The 21,262-nt window shown below is 36.7% G+C and overlaps 1 pseudogene; it reads left to right on the top strand.

Annotated features, from left to right (window-relative positions):
- Positions 1-382: 382 nt before the first annotated feature.
- LOC142531482 (acyl-CoA-binding domain-containing protein 4-like) lies at positions 383-18,627 on the top strand (annotated as a pseudogene).
- Positions 18,628-21,262: the final 2,635 nt, after the last annotated feature.

The raw sequence follows: 21,262 nt of genomic DNA on the forward strand, positions 1-21,262 counted from the left end.
CAATGGCATGCACTCTTATACTGTCGTTTAAATGTACTCTTTAACACCCCCATTCCTTGCTTCGAACGTGTTTCATTGATTGCCTTTGAAATTTTTGTGCTGTTTGCATGGGAAATTCTCCTTCATACGCGCACTAACTCTGGCTGCTGCTGCTGGCTCAGGGATTCTCTGTTTCGCTACTTCCTCAAATTCTGGCGAGGCTCCTTTTTTTTTTATTCCACTAGTTTAAATTTTGTCATGCTTATTAGTTAATGATGATGATATTCTTGGACTTTTACTGAGTTGGGCCTTAACCCTTCAATGGGCCTTCGATGTACAAATACTCTTAAAATGAATAATAAGAATATCACGTCGCCCTTACAAAATATGATTTAAAAAAAAAAAAAGGCTATGGTTAAAAATGAGGTCCTCTTCACATGAACCTGCCGGTCTTAAATTCAGCACGGTTTAGTATTAACAAATACTCCAAAATCCCGATCCGAAACAGCCATGGCGAGAGCAAACTCAGGCCTAGCGTACACGGAGAGATTCTATGCGGCGGCCACCTACGCTGGCTTTGCTGGATCACCCAACTCCGCCGTCGTCTCCAAGTTCTCTAATGACTCAGCTCTTCTCCTTTACGCCTTATATCAGCAGGTTTCACCGCATTACCGCCAATTCTATAAACGACTTGTTCATTTTTAGCCTGATCCACTCTTATTTCCTCGACAATGGTATTTCTGGTTTAGCTTAAAATTTGTTGGTCGTCCAAATTTAACATTGATCAAAACTCTTTAGCCCAGTCGTGCCTTTATTTGCCATAAAATGTCAACCCTTGTAAGTAAGTCATATTGAATCGATAAATTGACTTTCTTCTTGCTTATTTCACTTTACTTTTCCACACGGACTTGCTGTCTGTAATGTCAGCCATTGGGTTGATCAAGGTTTAATCACGTTGACTGTTGATGGTAGTTTATCTGATTTATTAGCCATATACAAATTTTTGGCATATATGACTGGAGCTTATAAAATAAGTTTGATCTGCATTCTCCTATTTGTGGAGTTCCTTTAGCTGTTCTTTCGCAAGACGAGAGTCGCTGGCTTTCGTGAACAATTATTTGTCTGCGTATTCGATCCTTTGTTGGATCATAATTGTGAATAATAATGTCAATTGGTGGTCTCAGGCAACTGTAGGACCTTGCAGCGTTCCTAAACCTAGAGGTTGGAGCCCCATTGAGCAAAGCAAAGGGACAAGGTCTCGGAGCTCAAACTCAATGATAATTACTCATATGCATCTGATAGCATTACTTCAACTGCTTGATTATTTTCAGAACAAAGTTTTTAGTATATTGTTTTGTAAGTAATCTAGAACACTGTTTGTGGAAGAGGAGAAGAGTTTTTGGAAGGAAATGTATCTAACAAATCATTAAACGACATACAGTCATTATTACTTAGCTTAAAGAAGATTATTACAGAGACTTTGACAACAGAATCAGAAAGTAATGATTGCTAATTGTGACTGGCACTCTATTGGTGAACATTTACATGAACAGATTGCACAAGGTTTCCTCAAAGTTAAACTCTGGATGGAGTAGAATTGTGAGAAGATCCAATGAAACCTCTTCAAACATCTGATCTTAACATTGAAGTCTAACCTAGAATTTATTAATTGGGGAGTGATGTCTTGCGTTAGATTATCATGATCATGGTGGACCATTGTAATATGATGTTTACAATATTTACGTTTTCTATACATCCTTTGGCTGCTGCAAATTTTGTTAAATTTCCTTTTCTTATCATTTTTTGAAGCTGGAGCGGACTTGGAAACATGGCTTCTACAGAGGCAATGCGCCTCTTTGTTAAAATACTAGAGGTTAGTGCAAAGTCATATGTATACATATCACTGTGCATCTTGCAGGTAACATTTTATTTTTACTATTTCTGGAGCAGGAAGAAGATCCAGGATGGTATTCAAGAGTGTCAAACTTTGTTTCAGAGCCTGTTGTGGATGTTGAAATTCAAGTGAGTTTCCATGATATGAATTTCTGCCATTCTTTGTTGTTGGAGTCTTCCGTCATTGCAATTTTGATCTTCAATTGCGCAATTAAATTATGTTGCAAAAACATTCTAGGAAATTTATGTATCGTGCAAGCATAAATGGCTTGTTTCACAGTTAAAATCTTAATGAAATAGCAACAAATGTGCAATATAAATATCCTGCAAAATGTGGGGTTTCTCAGTCTTCTTTGAGGAACGGAAATTTTATGTAGTTTCTTATCATTGTATGTCAATTAATTTCTTTTACATTTATACCTTGAAAATTTTAAATTCAAGTTCTAAAATTCAGGTAATCTATCCTTTCTGTTTGGTACTCCATCTCTTGGCATCCTTGAATAACTCCTTCCTATCTGGCTCCACAGACGAGGGTGTCAATAATATATTAATTGGTACAAGAGGATTCATTGAATGTCACAAAGTTGAAACTTACATATTGAAGCGAGCATTTCAAATTATACTTTGTACAGGTTGTATAGATTTATATGCCTATGTAAGAGGAGGCAGGTAGTCAACTTATTGATAGTAGAGTAAAGCTTTAAAGTTCTTTGTGTATATTGACACCCTAAACATGAATCTTTTTAGAAAGCTTGATCGGTACTGCAGGCCTTACAATATGCTCTTTTCTCTTAAAAAGTCTTTTGAGTTTATTTGTCGGACAAATATTCCTGGAGCATTCCGGTGTTGAGTTTTACTGGTTAATCACTAGTGGCAACGCAGTAACCATTAATACGCATCTCATCAACTAGTTTTAGATCTCAACATAACAAATCATCAATCATGGTATGTTTCTAAAATGCAATGAGGGCGGGTCCATCATAGATTATTTCAGTTATCTCACATCTTTTTGTTTGCTGGAAATAGTTTAAGTTGCCTGATTCTAACTGTACATTTTTGTATTACTTCTCAAACAAGTGGCTACAAACAACTTCCTGGATTGCCTCTTTCTATACATCAGCTTAGTTTCTTTGATTTAAACTCGAACCATCCCACTGGACAATATGGTTTTCTTTGATGGACGTGAATCCATGGATAACACTACGATCATTGTTTATTGGACGTAACTTTTGTCATCTCGTATGCATGCATTATGCAGCTTTGGATTCTGTTGGAAGTCTGTGTGTTGCATTCATTTTCGATTATGCCTGGTCTTTGAATTTTTTTTAATCAGGGAACCTCTATGTGTAAAGTTTGTAGTGGATTGTATTTATCTGCATATGGTGATTTATGCTGCTGAAGTTTGGTGAGGTATAGGCGCCTGGCTCGCGCCTTATAAGCCAATTTTCTTTTCCCTCTTTCGTCATGTTAATAAAATCAATTTCTAGTATGTGTTACCAGTAAAAAAAATCTGGTTCATGACTAGTTTTACCGAGTTTCCTAAATTTCTCAGAAGTTTTTCACAAAGTGATGGGAGGTAGGTTTTTGACCAATAGATAAACTTGCAAAGAAGAGGTCAATTATTATATTTCTGTGGTTGTGGCATATTTGGGGCACCAAACCAAACATTTGGAACAAATAAAGTTGCATACTCATACCATGAAACGCATTATGGGGTGAGCTACAGAATAGTCACTATAGCTAATTGTGGTGAAAATTTTATTTCTTTACCCGTAAGTTATGTATGGAAACCAGATAAGATCACAAGGACATCCATTGAAGTGGAAACTTTAAGCATTGGAATTACAGGATGAGTTTTTTGTTGTTGGAATTCCCATATCCACTCCATTCTGATTTTACTATGTATTGTTCAAGTAGTGATTGTGGCTGCGTCAAGTTGTTGGAGGTCAAAGGTTCATGACAGTTGGGTACCACATGAAATTTGATGTGTTCTCAGGGCCCTATTTGGTGAATTATGCAGGTTTAAGGGGCATCTTGATGGATTTATTGGCATCTTTTTAGATGCTAGTGTAAACTTTCTGGAAAAATTGGTTTGTTATTATTTGTCTTGGGCCAAAAAGAATGCCATCGGTTCTCATATTGGTATTTTAACCTAGTGCAATGAAGGATCTATCTAGAAGTGTGCAAATGTGTCTAGCCTTCTCTTTCTCTACTTATTCTATTGTATAAATTCCAGTGTTGGGAGCTTTATTGTCGAGTTTGTGCTTCTCATTTAGACATTTAGTCGATGCTTGTTTCACCAACTTCCCTAGCAATCCTTTCATGGATGGGCGGATGCTTTGAAGCAATTCAAAATCTAGTCGCTTCATCTATATCTTTTATTTGCCTGAATGAAATAAGGTTGAAACAAACTCTTAATAGCAAATTAACTGAAGAGTGCGTCTTCCTAGAATCTCCTCTAACATTGTCCTTAATTCTGCTTTGAACCTTCTTCTTCCCCTGATTTTCCATTTTTACCATCTCAGCATATTCCAGAAGTTGCAGCAGTTTCTGAAAATGGAAACATCTCTCCAGAGACGAAGACTATTCCTATTGATAATGGCAGTCTTTCAGAAAATAAGGATAAAGATATTGTATCTGAAGGTCCTGGAGTAGTTTGTGTATATGACAAGTGGGTGGCACCACCAGTATCTGGCACACGACCAAAAGGCCGATACGAGGTTTGGTTTCTATTGTCCTATTATGCTCACTATGGCGTTTCTGTTGCGTTTTCCTTGGGTTTAAACTTTTATTAACATTTGTAGCATGGAGCAGCAGTTATTGGAGATAAATTTTACATATTTGGTGGAAACCATAATGGTCGTTACCTAAATGATCTCCAGGTATTGGAATTTAAGCTTTAATACCTGTATATGCCGAATGTGTGTGAGATTCTTGTATCACAATTTAAATAACTTTCTCGTCTAGGGAAACTTTCATACAGCTGGATTAGTGATGAGCAAGAAAACTAGGAAACTTTCTGAGTTCTATTGTAGAAACACCACCAAATGTTACCAAACACTTCACAAAGTGTTTTTTGGGGTCCTATGTTCGTAATTTTTACCTTCTTGAATTTCTGTGTCATAAGCAATGCCCCATACACCTTTCTGGGGGTCAGTTTTACATGATAAGTTTCTGCTACTTTTTTCTTTTCGGTTTCTGGAGGTATGACTTTTGTACTTTTTTTGGGGTTTAGGTTCTGGATATGAGAAGTTGGACTTGGTCCAAAGTTGAAATTCAGGCAGGCAAGGATGGCCTGCCAACTGCTTGTGCGGACCATTCCTTGGTAAGTATTGAGATTACTGTTTAACCTTTCTGAAAAGTTAAATAATAATAATTATGTTATGATCAGTCTCGGGTATTTCAAGTTTTTCTCTGAGTTGTATGACCTATCAGCATGTCATCTCTCAGGTACCATGGGATGGAAATAAGCTTCTTTCAGTTGCTGGGCATACAAAGGATTCTTCCGAAGCATTACAAGGTTCAAAATCTTATTGCAAACCATCCAAGTATTTCATTTTTGAATTTTTTTTGAACTAAATAGGTATTGTTTTGAAATTTACTTTTGGATTTATTTGTGTGATGCCGAAGAGATGTGTGATGATATCTGAGTAACAGTTCCATGTTTTATTTCATCACGCAGTTGAAACAAAATAATAAGAAGACTCTGATTGTTTGGTTTTATGTCTTTGTCGTTTCAATTCACATTATTGCCGTTTATCACCATATGAATTTGAGTTTTAGACACCTGAAGTTGTTAGGTTGATGCAACAGAATTTATGTACTTATGTTTGTTGCTAGAATCTGTTATTTCAGTTGACTTCATATCAATGGGTGGTTTCTGAAGTTCATTAAGATGATTTTTCACATGATTACTGAGCATCCTCCTGACTTTAATCAATGTTAGTTTTGCACCTCGATGCCTTATTGATACATGATTACAGTTGAGGTGTTTGATCTGCAAACTTCTGCCTGGTCAACCTTGAAGACATATGGAAAACCTCCGGTAAAAATTTCTGCCTGACCACGATAATCTTGATTTAAAGAAATGAATGAGATTTATGGTTCCCCAGTTCCGGGTTTATAATTTTTTGTACAGCAATAAATTAAGGTAGTTGCTTTGTTGATGAATTGGTTAATGTAGGTCTCTCGGGGAGGGCAATCAGTGGCCCTTGTGGGAATGACACTAGTCATATTTGGTGGACAAGATGCCAAGAGGTCTCTTTTAAATGATCTGCACATTCTAGACTTAGAAACCATGACCTGGGATGAGATGTACACAGTGTAAGATTTCTTTTTTTTGGCAATTTTGACATTTGGCCTTCAGACTTCTATACCAATCTAAGACCTGAACATTTGGCCTTCAAGTAGAATTGGGTGACCTCATTCTTATTTCATCGTATCTATTTGATAATATTTTCCACTTACCTCGTCTCTGTTTCAGCTATAGAAGAGTAGTTTCTCATAACAGATTAGCATCTTGATTAGTCTTTGCGTGTATTTTTCTCTCATCAATTCTATAGGGGGGTGCCACCTTCTCCAAGGTCTGATCATGCTGCTGCGGTACATGCAGATCGTTATCTTCTTGTTTTTGGTGGGGGCTCGCATGCAACCTGCTTTAATGACCTTCATGTTCTCGACCTTCAAACTGTGAGATAAATTATTTAATCTTGTAACATTATTAGTTGTCAGAATTCGATGAATTCCTAAAATCTCAAGTTCTTCTCTATGTTTTTATTATATTTTGATGTTGACGTGGTAGATGGAATGGTCAAGACCAACACAGCAGGGTGAGATCCCCAGTCCTCGGGCTGGCCATGCAGGTGTTACAGTTGGAGATAATTGGTTCATTGTTGGTGGAGGGGACAATAAGAGTGGTACAGATTTGATATCTGATTCAGTCCCTGATATTCAGAATTTCACGGCTTATTTATATGTGGACTTAGAATTTGTTTGGCTAAACTTATCTTAATAATCTTATAAGCTTTTGGAACTTGTATGATGCTTTGGTAACTTATAAGCCAGTTACATATTATTTGAAAATTAAGCTCTTGTGGCAAATAACTTCAACTTATGAGTTCTGTACACATCTTATAAGATGATTATAAACTTTTACTCAGGTTTTTGGTGAACATTCTTATGAAAAATTGTTAAATTATAAAACTTTTGATTGTGCTATTTTCAATGAGCTAGAGCTTTGGGGTCAAGTACTCTCAACATTGTCTCAGAGCTAGGAGGTCGATGGATTAAGATGCCAGGAACGCTAAATCCACATATTCTCTTAAGCTGGTCTTGGGTGCTTTTTTATTGCCTGAAATATGACCAACACTCGCATGTACGTCATGGATACTATTGCCAAACACATATTTCCTGGTTTCCGGCTTACACTTGTGGGTTGTGTTAAAGTATTAATCTTTTGATTGTGTCGTCTTCCATGAGCTCAAACTTTTGGGACAAATGTTTTCAGCAGAGATCTTATAATGTTTACAGACAAGCTGTTAAGAGCTTATAAGACTTTAAAAAAAGTAAAACTTGCCCTTACATCCCAAGCTCCTCTCAAATTTATTTTTTTCTCCATATTTTGTCACTTGTCTGTGCATTTGATTTGTTTCTCTTCTGATTGATCATTTTTTTAAGGTGAGTTATTTGATGAAAACAATTTAAGAGGTTGATTTTAAAATAAGATGTAAGAGCTTAAAATTTAAACATCTTATAATAACTTGTAAAAGCTCATAAGATTTTAAGACAGCCAAACAAGCTCTTTAGTGGCAGTGCTTGCCAACTATCCATGGTGTGCTCTATGTAATGATTTGTATAATTGTATGTGTTGAATTTTGTGGAGCATCATGGTTTTCATGTAGTACAAGAAAACTAGGAATTCATTAAGCTGGTAAATTATTGCATGTTGATTGAGAGATGCATCTAGAAATCTTTGAACTGGCTCCCAGTTTTTCTATCTTGAAGATAATTTTGGTGAGTTTCTACAGTATTGTAGTTGATCCTCATTAGTTTAATCTGAGAAGCATTTGTTTCCTTATGGTGATTTTCCATTCAAATTCATCGTTATTAATTGTGTTAGCGTGTGTATTTTTTAATTGTGTGTTAGGATTAGATTTAGTCTTATCGGTAGAGAACAATTGATCCTATTTATTAGGAGTTTGTTATATCTCTTAGGATTGTGGTATCTAGGTTTGTTACATAGGTTTCTCTATATAAAGATTGTAAACTCTAGTTGTATAATGGAAGAGTTTTTCGGGTAAGCACACAATCGTGCTTCGTTATTCTTCGCCCCTTTTTAAACTTTCATGGTATCAGAGCCAGGTTATTCTTATTCCTTTGAATTGAGAACAATGAATTCCATCGCTCTCATGGCCGGAGTATCTGGAGGCAATGATTCAGAGGTTGCATCAGAAACCTCTATACCTACCTCCCTCACAGCTCCCACTACCTTGCATTCCGATAATTCTTTTTCCGGCACCATCACTGCATACAAACTTAATGGCCGCAACTTTGTTCCCTGGTCTCGATCTGTCCAGATGGTCATTCGTGGCAAAGGGAAGTTCGGATATCTCGATGGGTCGATCCCTTCCCCTCCCGTGGAGGACCCTTCGTTTGCTGCCTGGGACATCCAGAACTCTCTGGTCATGTCCTGGCTCATCCACTCCATGGAAAACAGGATTGGAGAACTTTATCTCATGTACGGGACTGCTTCTGCCATTTGGGACGCAGTCAAACGGGCTTATTCAGACCTTGAAGACTCGTCTCAGATGTTCGCTTTAAGAACGAGAGCTCGCGACCTCCGTCAAGCTGATGGCTGTGTCTCTGATTATTATCATTCTCTAACTCGTGTCTGGCAGGAATTAGATTTGTTCCAACCTCAAGATTGGAAAGATCCGGCTGATGCACGTCTCCATCGTCGCATACTAGAGAAGGAGCTCACATATGATTTTCTTGCTGGTCTCAACCCCTCTTTAGATGAAGTGCATGGTCGAATTCTTGGTGTGAAACCTTTACCATCTCTCGATGAAATTTTCGCTGAAGTACGTCGCGAGGAACATCGCAAATCTGTAATGCTCGGCCCCAATGTATCTTCACCTGTTGATTCATCGGCTATGGCAGCTCGGGCAAGTGATGAGAAGGGCAAGAAACCAACAACTTGGTGTGATCACTGCTACAAACCGTATCACACATAATCAAAATGTTGGAAACTACATGGGAAGCCTGCCGATTGGGTTCCTAAGCATATGCGCGACAATTCTGGTCACACAACATCTGCACAGGCCGCAATAGCTCCACCGCCTCCTGCCCTCTTCACTGATGCTCAACTAGATCAATTGAGCAAAATTTTCTCATCTGCTCATACTGAATCTTTTATGGCTTCAACCGGTAAACCTTTAAACTCAATTTCTGACCCATCAAAAGCTCCATGGTTAATTGACTCAGGCGCCTCTGATCATATGACGGGTAGCAAAGAATTTTTTACTACTTATTCTCCGAGCATTTTTTCGCGCACTGTTAAGATTGCTGATGGATCTTCCTTGCGCATTCATGGGACTGGTTCAGTCTCCCTCAGTCCCTCGTTATGCTTGAAAAATGTTCTTTATATACCTGGTTTCTCGTGTAATTTATTATCCATCAGCAAGCTGACAATGGATCAGAATTGTAATGCTATTTTCTCACCTTCACGATGTTTTTTTCAGGACCAGAGATCGGGCCGAGTGATTGGGAATGCTGAGGAAAGCTCGGGTCTCTACTATTTTCAGCAAGGTGATTTTTTTAAAAATAAACATCTGGCGGCCTGTTGGATCCTCCTCTACCCTTTCTAGGCGTCAACAAATAAAGCTCCTTCACTGTCGTTTAGGTCATCCAAGTTTTCAATATTTGCAAAGATTATTTCCTACATTATTCTTGAAAAATGAACGATTTGATTGTGATATTTGTCAACTTGCAAAACACAAAAAAATTCCTTATTCCCCTCAACCATACCAGCCCTCACATCATTTTTCGCTTATTCATAGCGATTTGTGGGGACCTTCGAGGATTGCATCTCACTCAAACAAAAGATGGTTTATTACATTTACTGATAACCACTCTCGTGTCTCTTGGGTTTATTTACTTAAAGAAAAATCAGAAGCTCCAACCATATTTTTCTCATTTTATACCATGGTCAAAAATCAATTTAACACAACCATTAAAGTTCTTCGCACTGACAATGGCACTGAGTACTTCAACTCTGTCATGAATGCTTTTATCACAAAAAATGGTCTATTACATCAAAGCTCTTGTGTTGAGTCACCTCAACAAAATGGAATCTCCGAGCGAAAAAATCGTCATCTTCTTGAAGTTGCACGCACACTTTTATTCACAGCTAATGTCCCTAAACATTTTTGGGGGGACGCAATCTTAACGGCGTGCTATCTTATTAATCGCCAACCATCAAAAGTCCTTGGTTTCAATACACCTTTGTCAACCCTTCTTAGATCCTTTGCAACTTCACGTATATACTCAGAACTAGACCTTAGAGTATTTGGGTGTAAGGCATTTATCCACAATACCTGTCCCACTAAGAGCAAACTTGACCCCAGGGCTTTACCTTGTATTTTTCTAGGATACTCTTCTACAAAAAAAGGATATCGTGTGTTTTGTCCGTCTACAAAAAAATATTTGATCTCACACAATGTCACATTCTTTGAAAATCAAGCATTTTATCCCATAAATCAGCTTCAGGGGGGGATAGTGAGTGGCGCAAATTTCTGGGAAAATGCAGCAACAGATCATGACATTTTCTGGGATTCAAATCACCCTCCAACAGTGGACTGGGAGTTTCTACTGACAGATACTCCTGATCCTAGTACATCAGCACCAAATCCACCAAATATTACCCAAATCCCACCAAATCAAACCCCTGAAATCTCCAAAAAGCTTCCTCCAAATCCAATTAGCACTACAAAAATACAGCCATATGACAGGTGTTACGAAAGAAGAAAAAACCTGCAGCAACTAGAAGAACCTGACACCTCTCATGACCAAGCACAACTCCCGGTCCCTGGTAAGGATCTAACACTCTCTGAAATTGACATTCCTATAGCATTACGGAAAGGAAAACGTGCTTGCACTAACCATCCCATTTCAGATTTTCTCGGTTATGCACACTTGTCTCAAGCTATGCAGGTCTTTGTATCTCAACTAGCCAACACAGAAATTCCAAAGAACTTTGAGGAAGCATGGTGTGATAACAGGTGGAAACAAGCTATTTTAAATGAAATGGATGCTCTTGAGAAGAATGAAACTTGGACAATTGTTCAGAAACCACAAGATAAAAAATCAGTAGGCTGCAAATGGGTATTTACCATCAAATACAATTAAGATGGAACTATTGAGCGACACAAAGCAAGACTCGTCGCAAAGGGATATACTCAAACCCATGGTATCGACTTCCAAGAAACCTTTGCTCCGGTGGCAAAAATAAATTCCATACGTATTCTCTTGTCTCTCGCAGTTAATCTTGATTTGCCACTTCTACAACTTGATGTGAAAAATGCTTTTTTAAATGGGGAATTAGTAGAAGAAGTTTACATGGATCTACCTCCTGGGTTCAACACCAACCACAACCAAGGTAATTCGTGTAGGTTGAAGAAGTCCTTATACGGACTCAAGCAGTCGCCAAGAGCTTGGTTTGGGAGATTTATGAAATTTGTCCAAAGACAAGGTTTCAAGCAGGCTCAAGTTGACCACACGCTGTTCTACAAACGACAGTCAACCGGTATTACTACTTTAATAGTCTATGTCGATGATATTGTTCTAACTGGTGATGACAAATTCGAGATGCAGAGAATTAAAGCTGAATTAGCAAGGGAATTTGATATGAAGGACCTCGGTAATCTCAGATTTTTTCTTGGAATGGAGATTGCTAGGAACAAGGACTCCATCTCAGTGTCTCAACGTAAATACACTCTCGACCTATTGAAAGAAACTGGCATGTTAGGCTCAAAACCAGCTGATACTCCCATGGACGCAAATCTGAAATTGGTGATTAACTCAGATGACAAACAGGTTGACAAGGGCAGTTATCAACGGCTAGTGGGCAAGCTGATTCATCTCTCACATACACGCCTGGATATTGGGTTTGCAGTTAGTTGTGTAAGTCAGTTTATGCACTCTCCTTCAGAAACTCATATGAGGGCCCTCTACAGAATTCTTAGGTACCTAAAAGGGAATCCGGGAAGAGGCCTTTTATTTCGAAGGACCGAAAGCAGAGATATACAGATGTTTGTTGATGCTGACTATGCTGGATCTCCAATAGATCGACAATCTACATCTGGATATTGCTCTTTTGTATGGGGGAATCTGGTTACGTGGCGTAGTAAGAAACAAAACGTTGTAGCTCGAAGTAGTGCTGAGGCCGAACTACGGTCAGTGGCTCTTGGAACATGCGAAGGCTTATGGATAAAAATGTTCTTGAAAGAACTTGAGCTGGAGGCTATAGGACCAATTCGAGAATTCTGCGACAACAATGCAGCAATCTCCATCATCCACAATCCAGTTCACCATGACAAGATTAAGCACGTAGAGGTTGACAGACACTTCATCAAAGAAAAGATAGACCAAGGGATTCTGGCAGTAAAACACATCCCCACCGAAGAACAGACGGCTGACATCTTAACAAAAGCTTTGTTCAAGCCAACGTTCCAAAAATTTGTAACCAAGCTCGGAATGTACAACCTGTACAGTCCAGCTTGAGGGGGGGTGTTAGCGTGTGTATTTTTTAATTGTTTGTTAGGATTAGATTTAGTCTTATCGGTAGAGAACAATTGATCCTATTTATTAGGAGTTTGTTATATCTCTTAGGATTGTGGTATCTAGGTTTGTTACATAGGTTTCTCTATATAAAGATTGTAAACTCTAGTTGTATAATGGAAGAGTTTTTCGGGTAAGCACACAATCGTGCTTCGTTATTCTTCTCCCCTTTTTAAACTTTCAAATTGCAACACAAAGCTTTTAAAATTACTATTCCAAGATTTTCATTTTGAAGATTAGGAGTTCCAATCAGACATTGTGCCTGATATTTCTTAGGTTATGAGGGATTGATACCCAACTGTTTTCACTGCCAAAGATTTCTTCATTGCCCTCCCTCATTTGGGGTTTGTTCTTGTTATTCATATGCAAGGTTGTAAATGGCGGGAGGCGGTGGCGGGGCGGTCACCGCCTCGGCGCCTAGGCGGTTGAATTTTTTTAAGTAATTTTTTTTATAGATAATCATATATAATCATGCAATATAATCACAAATATTCATCTTTTTTTTATGTAAGATGTTTAATTAAATAATGTTTAAGCACAAAGAAGATTCATACAATATAATATTATCTAGGTAATGTCAAATAAATATATAAATGCAAACTAAGTGAGGTGTGCTAGAGTTTTGAGATTTAAAATTAATTGACTTTTACTAGGTTTTTAAAATTTGTTTATTACAATTTTAAAATGTTGACTGCCTCGCCTCGCCTGCCTCCTTGCCGTCTCGCCCGCTTGCTCATCGCCTCCACCCGCCTTGACCGCCTGCCCAACGCCGTGCGGTCGGGCGTAGGCGGCTGCCTCGATCGTCATTTAGAACACTGTTCATCTGTTGTTTCACCTGTAATTTTCCAGAAAAAAAAGATGCCAACTAATGTGAACATTCAAAGTTTATCAAGTTTCATCAATTCTCGTTCTTATCTCGAGTTCATATATTTTTGGATACTTTGGAAAATTTACTTCTTTTTTTTCCTTTTTTCTCATTTTCCATCAGTTTTCTTTCGAGAATATTTGTTGCTATGGAAAACCCTGGACTCATTTGTGCGATACTCTTCAAATTTGCCTCTCTTTTTTATTCATGCAGGAGTTTCTGAAACTGTTGTCCTTAACATGCCCACATTGGTCTGGTCAGTTGTTACTGCAGTCCAAGCACGTGTTCCTCTTGCTAGTGAGGTATTTCACTCTGTAGAAAAATATCAATGAATCTAACAACTCTCTATGTCATGCTCCCTGTTTTATATGTTTGTCATATCTATATTATGGTTGTACAACTGAATAGTGTGGATTTATGCCGTGTTTAGATTTGAATCCAAATGCCTCACGCCCTCACCATCACGCCCTAGCCGAATTAATTGGATAACGGGAGTATGGTAAGTTAAAATTTGTATCCTCTTGACCATTAAATCGAAGACTGATTAGGTGGAGATGGACCAAAAGGCATCACTAATTAGTTTGAGGATGCAATGATCTAACCTGATGAGGTGCAGGTAGATGGTGTATTATTTTATTGTACTCATAGAAGTGTGTGAATTTGCTCATTCAGCCTCGGCTGAAAGTCTGATGGTGTGATCTTCAATAATGCAACAACTCCTTTGTTTAATTTTCTCCAAATGATTTGGTGGAGATGGACCAAAAGGCATCACTAATTAGCTCCTTTCAATTTCCATGGTTTAACATTTGTTCAGAAAAAGTTGCCATGGAAAATTATTGCCAAGACTGAAAGCTCTGCACTTGATGCTACAATTTTAGAGCTAAAACTTATTTACTATGTTTGGTTTCATTTTTTATGTTAGGAGAAATATTTTGGGAGAAGACTTTGTGTGATGGATATATGAGACAAAAAGTATGCTTGAAATTATTTTCCGAGTGGGTAATTTTTTTTACCATGCAGGTCAAATTAAGTAAGAATTTGTTTGGTAAATATATTATTAAAAAAATATATCTGAATTGATATTTTAAGTTGGTAATGATTAGGAGCTAGATATTTTAAAAATAAAAATGATTGTATTAGATCGAAATATAATACAACAATAGAGCAGTTTTTGGCAGTGCCATATAGTTGAATCAAGTGAAATGATTTTGTTAGTTGGTTCAAAATTGATGAAAATATATCTGGGAAAATAGATTTAAAATGAGTTAATTGTATTTGATTTTATTCTTGGCATTGTGAATTGATCTTAAGTTTTAAAGGTAACTCCTCATTCTTTTTCATTTCTAAATCAAAGCACCTATTTATTTGTACTGAATGAACGATGCTTTTTTTTCCTACTTCACTGAGAAAATTCCACAAGGACTCTATGTTCTTGAGAGAAAACTTGGATTCACTCCAAAGTAACTAGATGGAAAGAAAGACATGACTGTTCTCTGTAAAGAACTTCATAAGCTGCAACTTGCATTTGCGTGTTCATAATTTCTTCTAGCTTTCATTTTCTGAGTTTCAAACTTCAATGGCTCTTAGATATGTTCGTACTTTGGAGCAATCTTTTAAATCTGTGTCACGCATGAAAAATATTCTTTTCTTAACTGCACATGTGTTAAACCATGAACCTCTTCATTGAAGCGATCACTAATGGTACTGAGGCCCCTTGATGAAGGAACCTTCCATTAACCGTTTTGGGTTGAGAATTTCTCGCTGTATGTAGATGTTGGTTTTCTTGATAATAAATTGGATGTCAACTAACAATCAATCCATCGGATGTGTGGATACAACAGAATTTTTTGTTTATTCATGACTTACAAACGAGTTTAAATTTCTGTTTTTAGGGTTTGAGTTTGGTAACGAGTTCCTATAGCAGCGGAGATATTCTAGTTTCATTTGGAGGATATAATGGGAGGTACAACAATGAGGTCTGATAGTCCCTTGTTTCCCCCCCTCCCCCCCTCCCTTTTTTTGGCATTTGAAAGGAATTGAACTTATTCAATAATTTCACATGGTTTTGCTTGCTGCAATTAGGTCCATGTACTTAAACCTAGTCATAAATCAACTTTACAATCAAAGATGTTGGAGAACTCAGGCAGCTGTTCAAAATGTCACCAATGCTACTAGAGATGTGGAGTCTGAGTTTGAGACTGGCCAAGAAGGAAAATTAAGAGAAATTGTTGTGGATGATGTTGCATCAGAACAAAGGGTATGTGCTGTTGATTATTATTAATTTACCATTATTTCTCAGATGTATTCCCTTATAGAGCCTTGACATCGGTTAGGTTCCAGTTTTTGAACCCAAACTGATTTTGAATTTTTACTGAAGAAAAAAACATAGCTCTGGGAAGTCTTCAAACGAATTAAACATGTTACATCATTCTATCATTACGAAATATGATATGTCCAATCTTTTTTAGTGTTCTGTGCTACATATTGCATCTTTTTTTCCTTCAAACTAATAATTCTCTTTTTGACCTATATCATTTTGATATTTCTGCATAATATTCACGATATTAATGTATTTGAATAATGGTGTAATGAAGAGGTAGTATAACAAACACTAGACTATATATATTTAGCTGTCATTAATTACTTTTAATACGTGAAAGCTTATCCATAGATCTCCCATTGTTACTTCTCTGCAAGATTTGGAATCAAACCATATGTTTTAAATTCCAGTTCTGTTTGTGATTCTTGAGCCTAAACCAGAGAATAGTTTCTTTTCAGTGTTAGAGAGATGGTTCCAATCTCAGTTTATGATTCAAAAATCAAACAGTGGTAGGTCCTATTCCCATTGATGTCGTCTCTCTGATGATAGTGAAAGTTATATGCACTAAATTTACTGGGTGTTATTTTTTATTTAATTTATAATTATATTTTTTCGAGAAGTAGAATGCACATTGTTTCTCGTTGATTTTGTGGATCTGAAGGGTAGTTTACATATATTTTGTCTATTATTTTAATTTTGTTGATACTGAGATAAACTCCCTTGGTTGTCTTGAATATGCACCTTTTATTATGTCCTACTAATACTTGTCTCGCAATATTTACACAATTGTGAAGTTTGCTGCTGTCATTATTTTAATTTCTTCAGTGTAGTTGCTTAAAACTTTGGTGATGGTATTTAACTCTTATTTCTGTAACACCCCTTCCTGAAGAATTTCCATATCTATGTTTTGGTCAGGCTACCAAGGGTGAAGAAACAAACAAAAATCTTCTTTCATCCCTTAAATCAGAAAAGGAAGAACTAGAATCTTCTCTCTCGAAGGAGAAAATGTGGGCACTCCAACTGAAGCAAGAATTGATGGAATCAGAAACTCGCAACATGGATCTGTACAAGGTAAAATCTTGATTTCTCAATTATATGTTTGAAGTAGTATTGGATTGTTTTTCTTTCAAGCCCATAGTGTGGGGGCCTTCAATGAGTTTTAATTATTTCACACCTGTTCTTACTTTACAAAAAAATTAACAGAAAGTTGTTTAAAAAATATCTGATTTAGAGTCTCCTAAACTATTTCAAATTCCTCTTACAAATAGGATCGACCCAACAGTGTGAATAATACAAAATTGAGTCCTATAAGTTTACAAGGTGATTCTCAACTTGTACCGTTGTGTCTTTGGTTCAAGAGATGAGTTTCACGTTTGTAATACTTTGGCCAACTTAACAATGAGCTTCCAGTGTAGGAATTAATGATTTTTCTAATATCACTTTCTGAATCCATTGCGCATAGTTCAACACAAGTATATGCAAAAGGATACACCGGCGACTTCTCACGTCCTTATTTACGATAATGAATCACCAAAGTTCAGAGAAGAGAACACTACACTTGTATAATGTCAAGGTTTTATTTCGTCTTTGCCCCTAGTGTCGGCTAATGAATAGCCTGTTCCAACAGCATTAGCATTGTGCATATGTTACCCGTCAAATTTAGTCTACATTGAGAAAGAGCCTATGTTTTGCAGGAACTCCAATCTGTGCGAGGCCAACTTGCCGCAGAACAATCTAGATGTTTCAAACTCGAGGTCTGCATCATACCAGAAATTCGTACTGATTCTCTGTATATTGCTATTTGGTAAATTTTTGCTCATGTTTGGTATTGTTTTTTATGTTCTAGGGAATGTTTTGTGAAAATGTTTATCATGAAATGAATTAGAGAAGCTGATAAATGTTTTAGTTTTCTTTTTTTAAGATATTTTCTACTGTCAATACACCCCCATCATTGAGAAGATGGTGGGCTATAGTCAATTTTTAGTGGTTTCATAGAAAAGCTGAAAGTAATGGTTGGATATAAAAATGTAAAATTAGATGGATACGTGGTTAAGAAAATATACTGAAAATGTGCTCTTCGGTATCCTCGTCTTTTCTTTATGACCTCAACTAGGATGACATGTTGAACACTTAAACATGTACCACATCGTTCTTTGTTAATATCTTGGGTATTGTTTGATTACAACTGTACTTTCAGTTCTCGATTAAGCCTGGTTGCATTTGTGTCGTTAATCCAAAAGCTTGTCTTTATAGTTCAAACTTACAGGTAGATGTAGCGGAGCTACGACAAAAACTACAAAAAATGGACACCTTACAGAAAGAGCTCGAAATTCTCCAGCGACAAAAGGCTTCTTTTGAAGAAGCTGCATTGAACGCAAAACAAAGACAGAGCTCAACAGGTGTTTGGGGCTGGTTCGGTGGAACGCCGCCAGATCAAAAAGTTGACAGTGTGTGATTATCACAACAACACTATTTGATTCTTGATTTCGCAGGTGTGATACCCATTCATTCGGTTTTTACCCTATTGGTTTCATAATTCATTTCTTTTGGGAGCAAATAAGGAAATATATAGTTTCTTACCCATACGAGTCATAGATTGAACCCTGTAGGCTCCAGGGGCAGGTTTGCTAGTTGTATAAAATACTGTAAGATTCTATTTTTTTTTATGAAACTAATACACAAACGAGTATTCGGTTAACTTGAAGCATATTAGTGATTTAAGCGTTTAAACAACTTTTAAAATATTTCTTATAATCTAAATTTTATTTTTATTTATATATATATATATATTATATATATAAACACATATATATGATTATTTGAATTTTAAAATTTGTTAAAAATATTATTTTAGTTGTATTAGAGTGTTTGAAATATAATTTTAATAATATTAGAGTTTATTTTGATTTATTTAATTTTTTTAAAAAAATTTAGTTATACTTCGAAGCATGTGTTGAGTAAATTTTCGTATTTGATTTGGAAAACACGGACTATAAACGGTTTAACAAAAATAGTTATGAGAAAAATAGTTGAGGTAAGAGTTTAATTTTTTTTTATTTCTTCAAACGATATTATCCCATCTAAGTGTTTATGGTTGCTGACAATTCGTTTCTCAATATACAATGATTATCGACTTTAAAATAGTAATACTATAAATTTTAAAGTCGCGCGAAACTTTGGAATATTTAGAGCATTATTAAGTTGGTATAAAAAATTTTCAATTTCGAATTTTAAGCATTAATTTAAAAATCCAAATTCAAAAGTTTATATCTTGTAAATTAGGATTTAAATATACTTACTTAAAAAATTCGAAACTAGAAAACAACTATTGAATTTAATTGTAAAATTAAAATTTAAACATATAAGTTTAAAAAATCCAAACTCAAGATTTTAATCTTACAAATTTGGATATTAAGCTTTGAAGTTTAAAATTCACACGTAGAACTAAATAAGAGAAAAAAAGGAAGAATTGATTTGAAAATGCATTATACGAAGAATAATCATATCAAGAATATATGAAAAACCTTGAATACAAAGAGCACGACGACACGAAATGACACCATTTGACCACCCTTCACTTGGCCGAACGGTTGTGTGACACTTCTTCAATTGAGGTGAAAACAATCACACGAGCATGTGGTTGTATTGCCTATTGGGAAGGTAGATGTGAAGTTTCTTTATGAACAAGACATTAAATTCTGCGTTAATTGCAAGAAGTCAGGGCATGTGGTTAAGGGCTGTACTGCTACAATTAATTTTGATGGAACTGCCGAGGAGGTAATTCCTAATAATCCTAATACCAGAGCTAGATCGCGTAGTGTGACTTAGAATAGAAGAAGTTCTAGAGGTAGATCGAGATTTGGACAAAGAAATTCTCATGCACCAGCTCGTGGTAAATCCTCCACCACTCCTATTGTAGAGCAGAGCGCTGAAATGCATGTACTGGAAAGTTCTTCGAATAAAATGAACCTTCCTGATACTGTTCATTTGGATACAAGAACCGAGCAATTACCTGAAACACAGCCACGGGATAAAGGTAAGAGAACTATGGATAATATTGAATCTAATGCAGCAGGCCCGAGCAATGAACATGCAGGGGATTCAGAAGGCTACCAGACAGTTGTTAATAAGAAAAACAATAAGAAAAAGAAGAAATGGAAGAGTGTGGATATGAAACATCAGGGTGAGAATAGAGAAATGGCCGAATTCTTCGCAGACATGGAAGATGGAAAATCTTGTGATACTGAATTTGTGAACTTGACCAATAAGAATGACAACAACAGATATTTTGGGAATATAGATAAGGGGTGGCAACCCGGAATTGCCTCCAAATCTCAATGTTAGTTGCTTGTTGGAACATTAGAGGCCTTCATAAGCCTCTAAAACAAAAGAGTGTACAATCCTTGATACACTCCCGTAAGATTGATGTGGTAGGAATTCTTGAATCTAAGTTTGATGATAAAGCGCTCCAAAATATGATGCGTATTCGATTTCCAGGTATGAAAGTGGTTCATAATTTCCTTTTGAATGATAAGGGAAGAATTTTTGTGTTGTGGAACCCAAATAAGGTTAATGTGGATATTGTTGGCATGTGTGAACAATCTATACATGTCAACATTGATTGCGTGGCAACTAATATCAGATTTTGTGTCTCGTTTGTGTATGGGTTGAATAAAATAGTGCAACGACGTCCATTGTGGGATAATTTGAGAAATTTTGGTGATTCTTGCTCGCTTCCTTGGCTAGTTTTAGGTGATTTCAATACCGTTTTATCACCGGATGAAAAGAAGGGTGGTTTGGCTGTTAGGGATTATGACATTAAAGATTTTGTCGAGTGTGTTGCTTCTCTGGACTTATTAGATCTTAATTACATCGGCTGTCTCTTTACCTGGTATAGTCCGAAAGTATGTAGCAAACTGGATCGTGTTCTTGTTAATCATCGATGGCTATCTTCGAATTTACAAGGTTTAGCTGAATTTGTGGCCCCGGGTTGCATCTCGGATCATACTATCAGTATTGTTTCTTTCCTTCAATTCAGGCAGCAGCAGCATAAGCCGTTCAAATTTTTCAATATGTGGGCTCTTAGTGATCGGTTCCTTGACATTGTCAGGAACAATTGGAATTTCTCGGTTTATGGCACTGCGCAATATAGACTCAAAGAATTGTTTAAAAAGATGAAGAAGCCTCTAACAGCACTTAACAAGTATCATTTCAGCCATATCTCAGCTCGAGCTAGTGCAGAGAAAAAGAAACTTCAATGTATGCAAGAAGAGATGCTTTCTTCGGGTTCTATACCGATTGAGTACAAAGATTGTAAGAGAAAGACTGAATTGTTGATGGAAGCGGAGAGATCATTCATTGCACAAAAA

This window comes from Primulina tabacum, chromosome 17 (assembly GCF_025594145.1).
Source record: "Primulina tabacum isolate GXHZ01 chromosome 17, ASM2559414v2, whole genome shotgun sequence".
NCBI classification, from domain to species: Eukaryota; Viridiplantae; Streptophyta; class Magnoliopsida; order Lamiales; family Gesneriaceae; genus Primulina; species Primulina tabacum.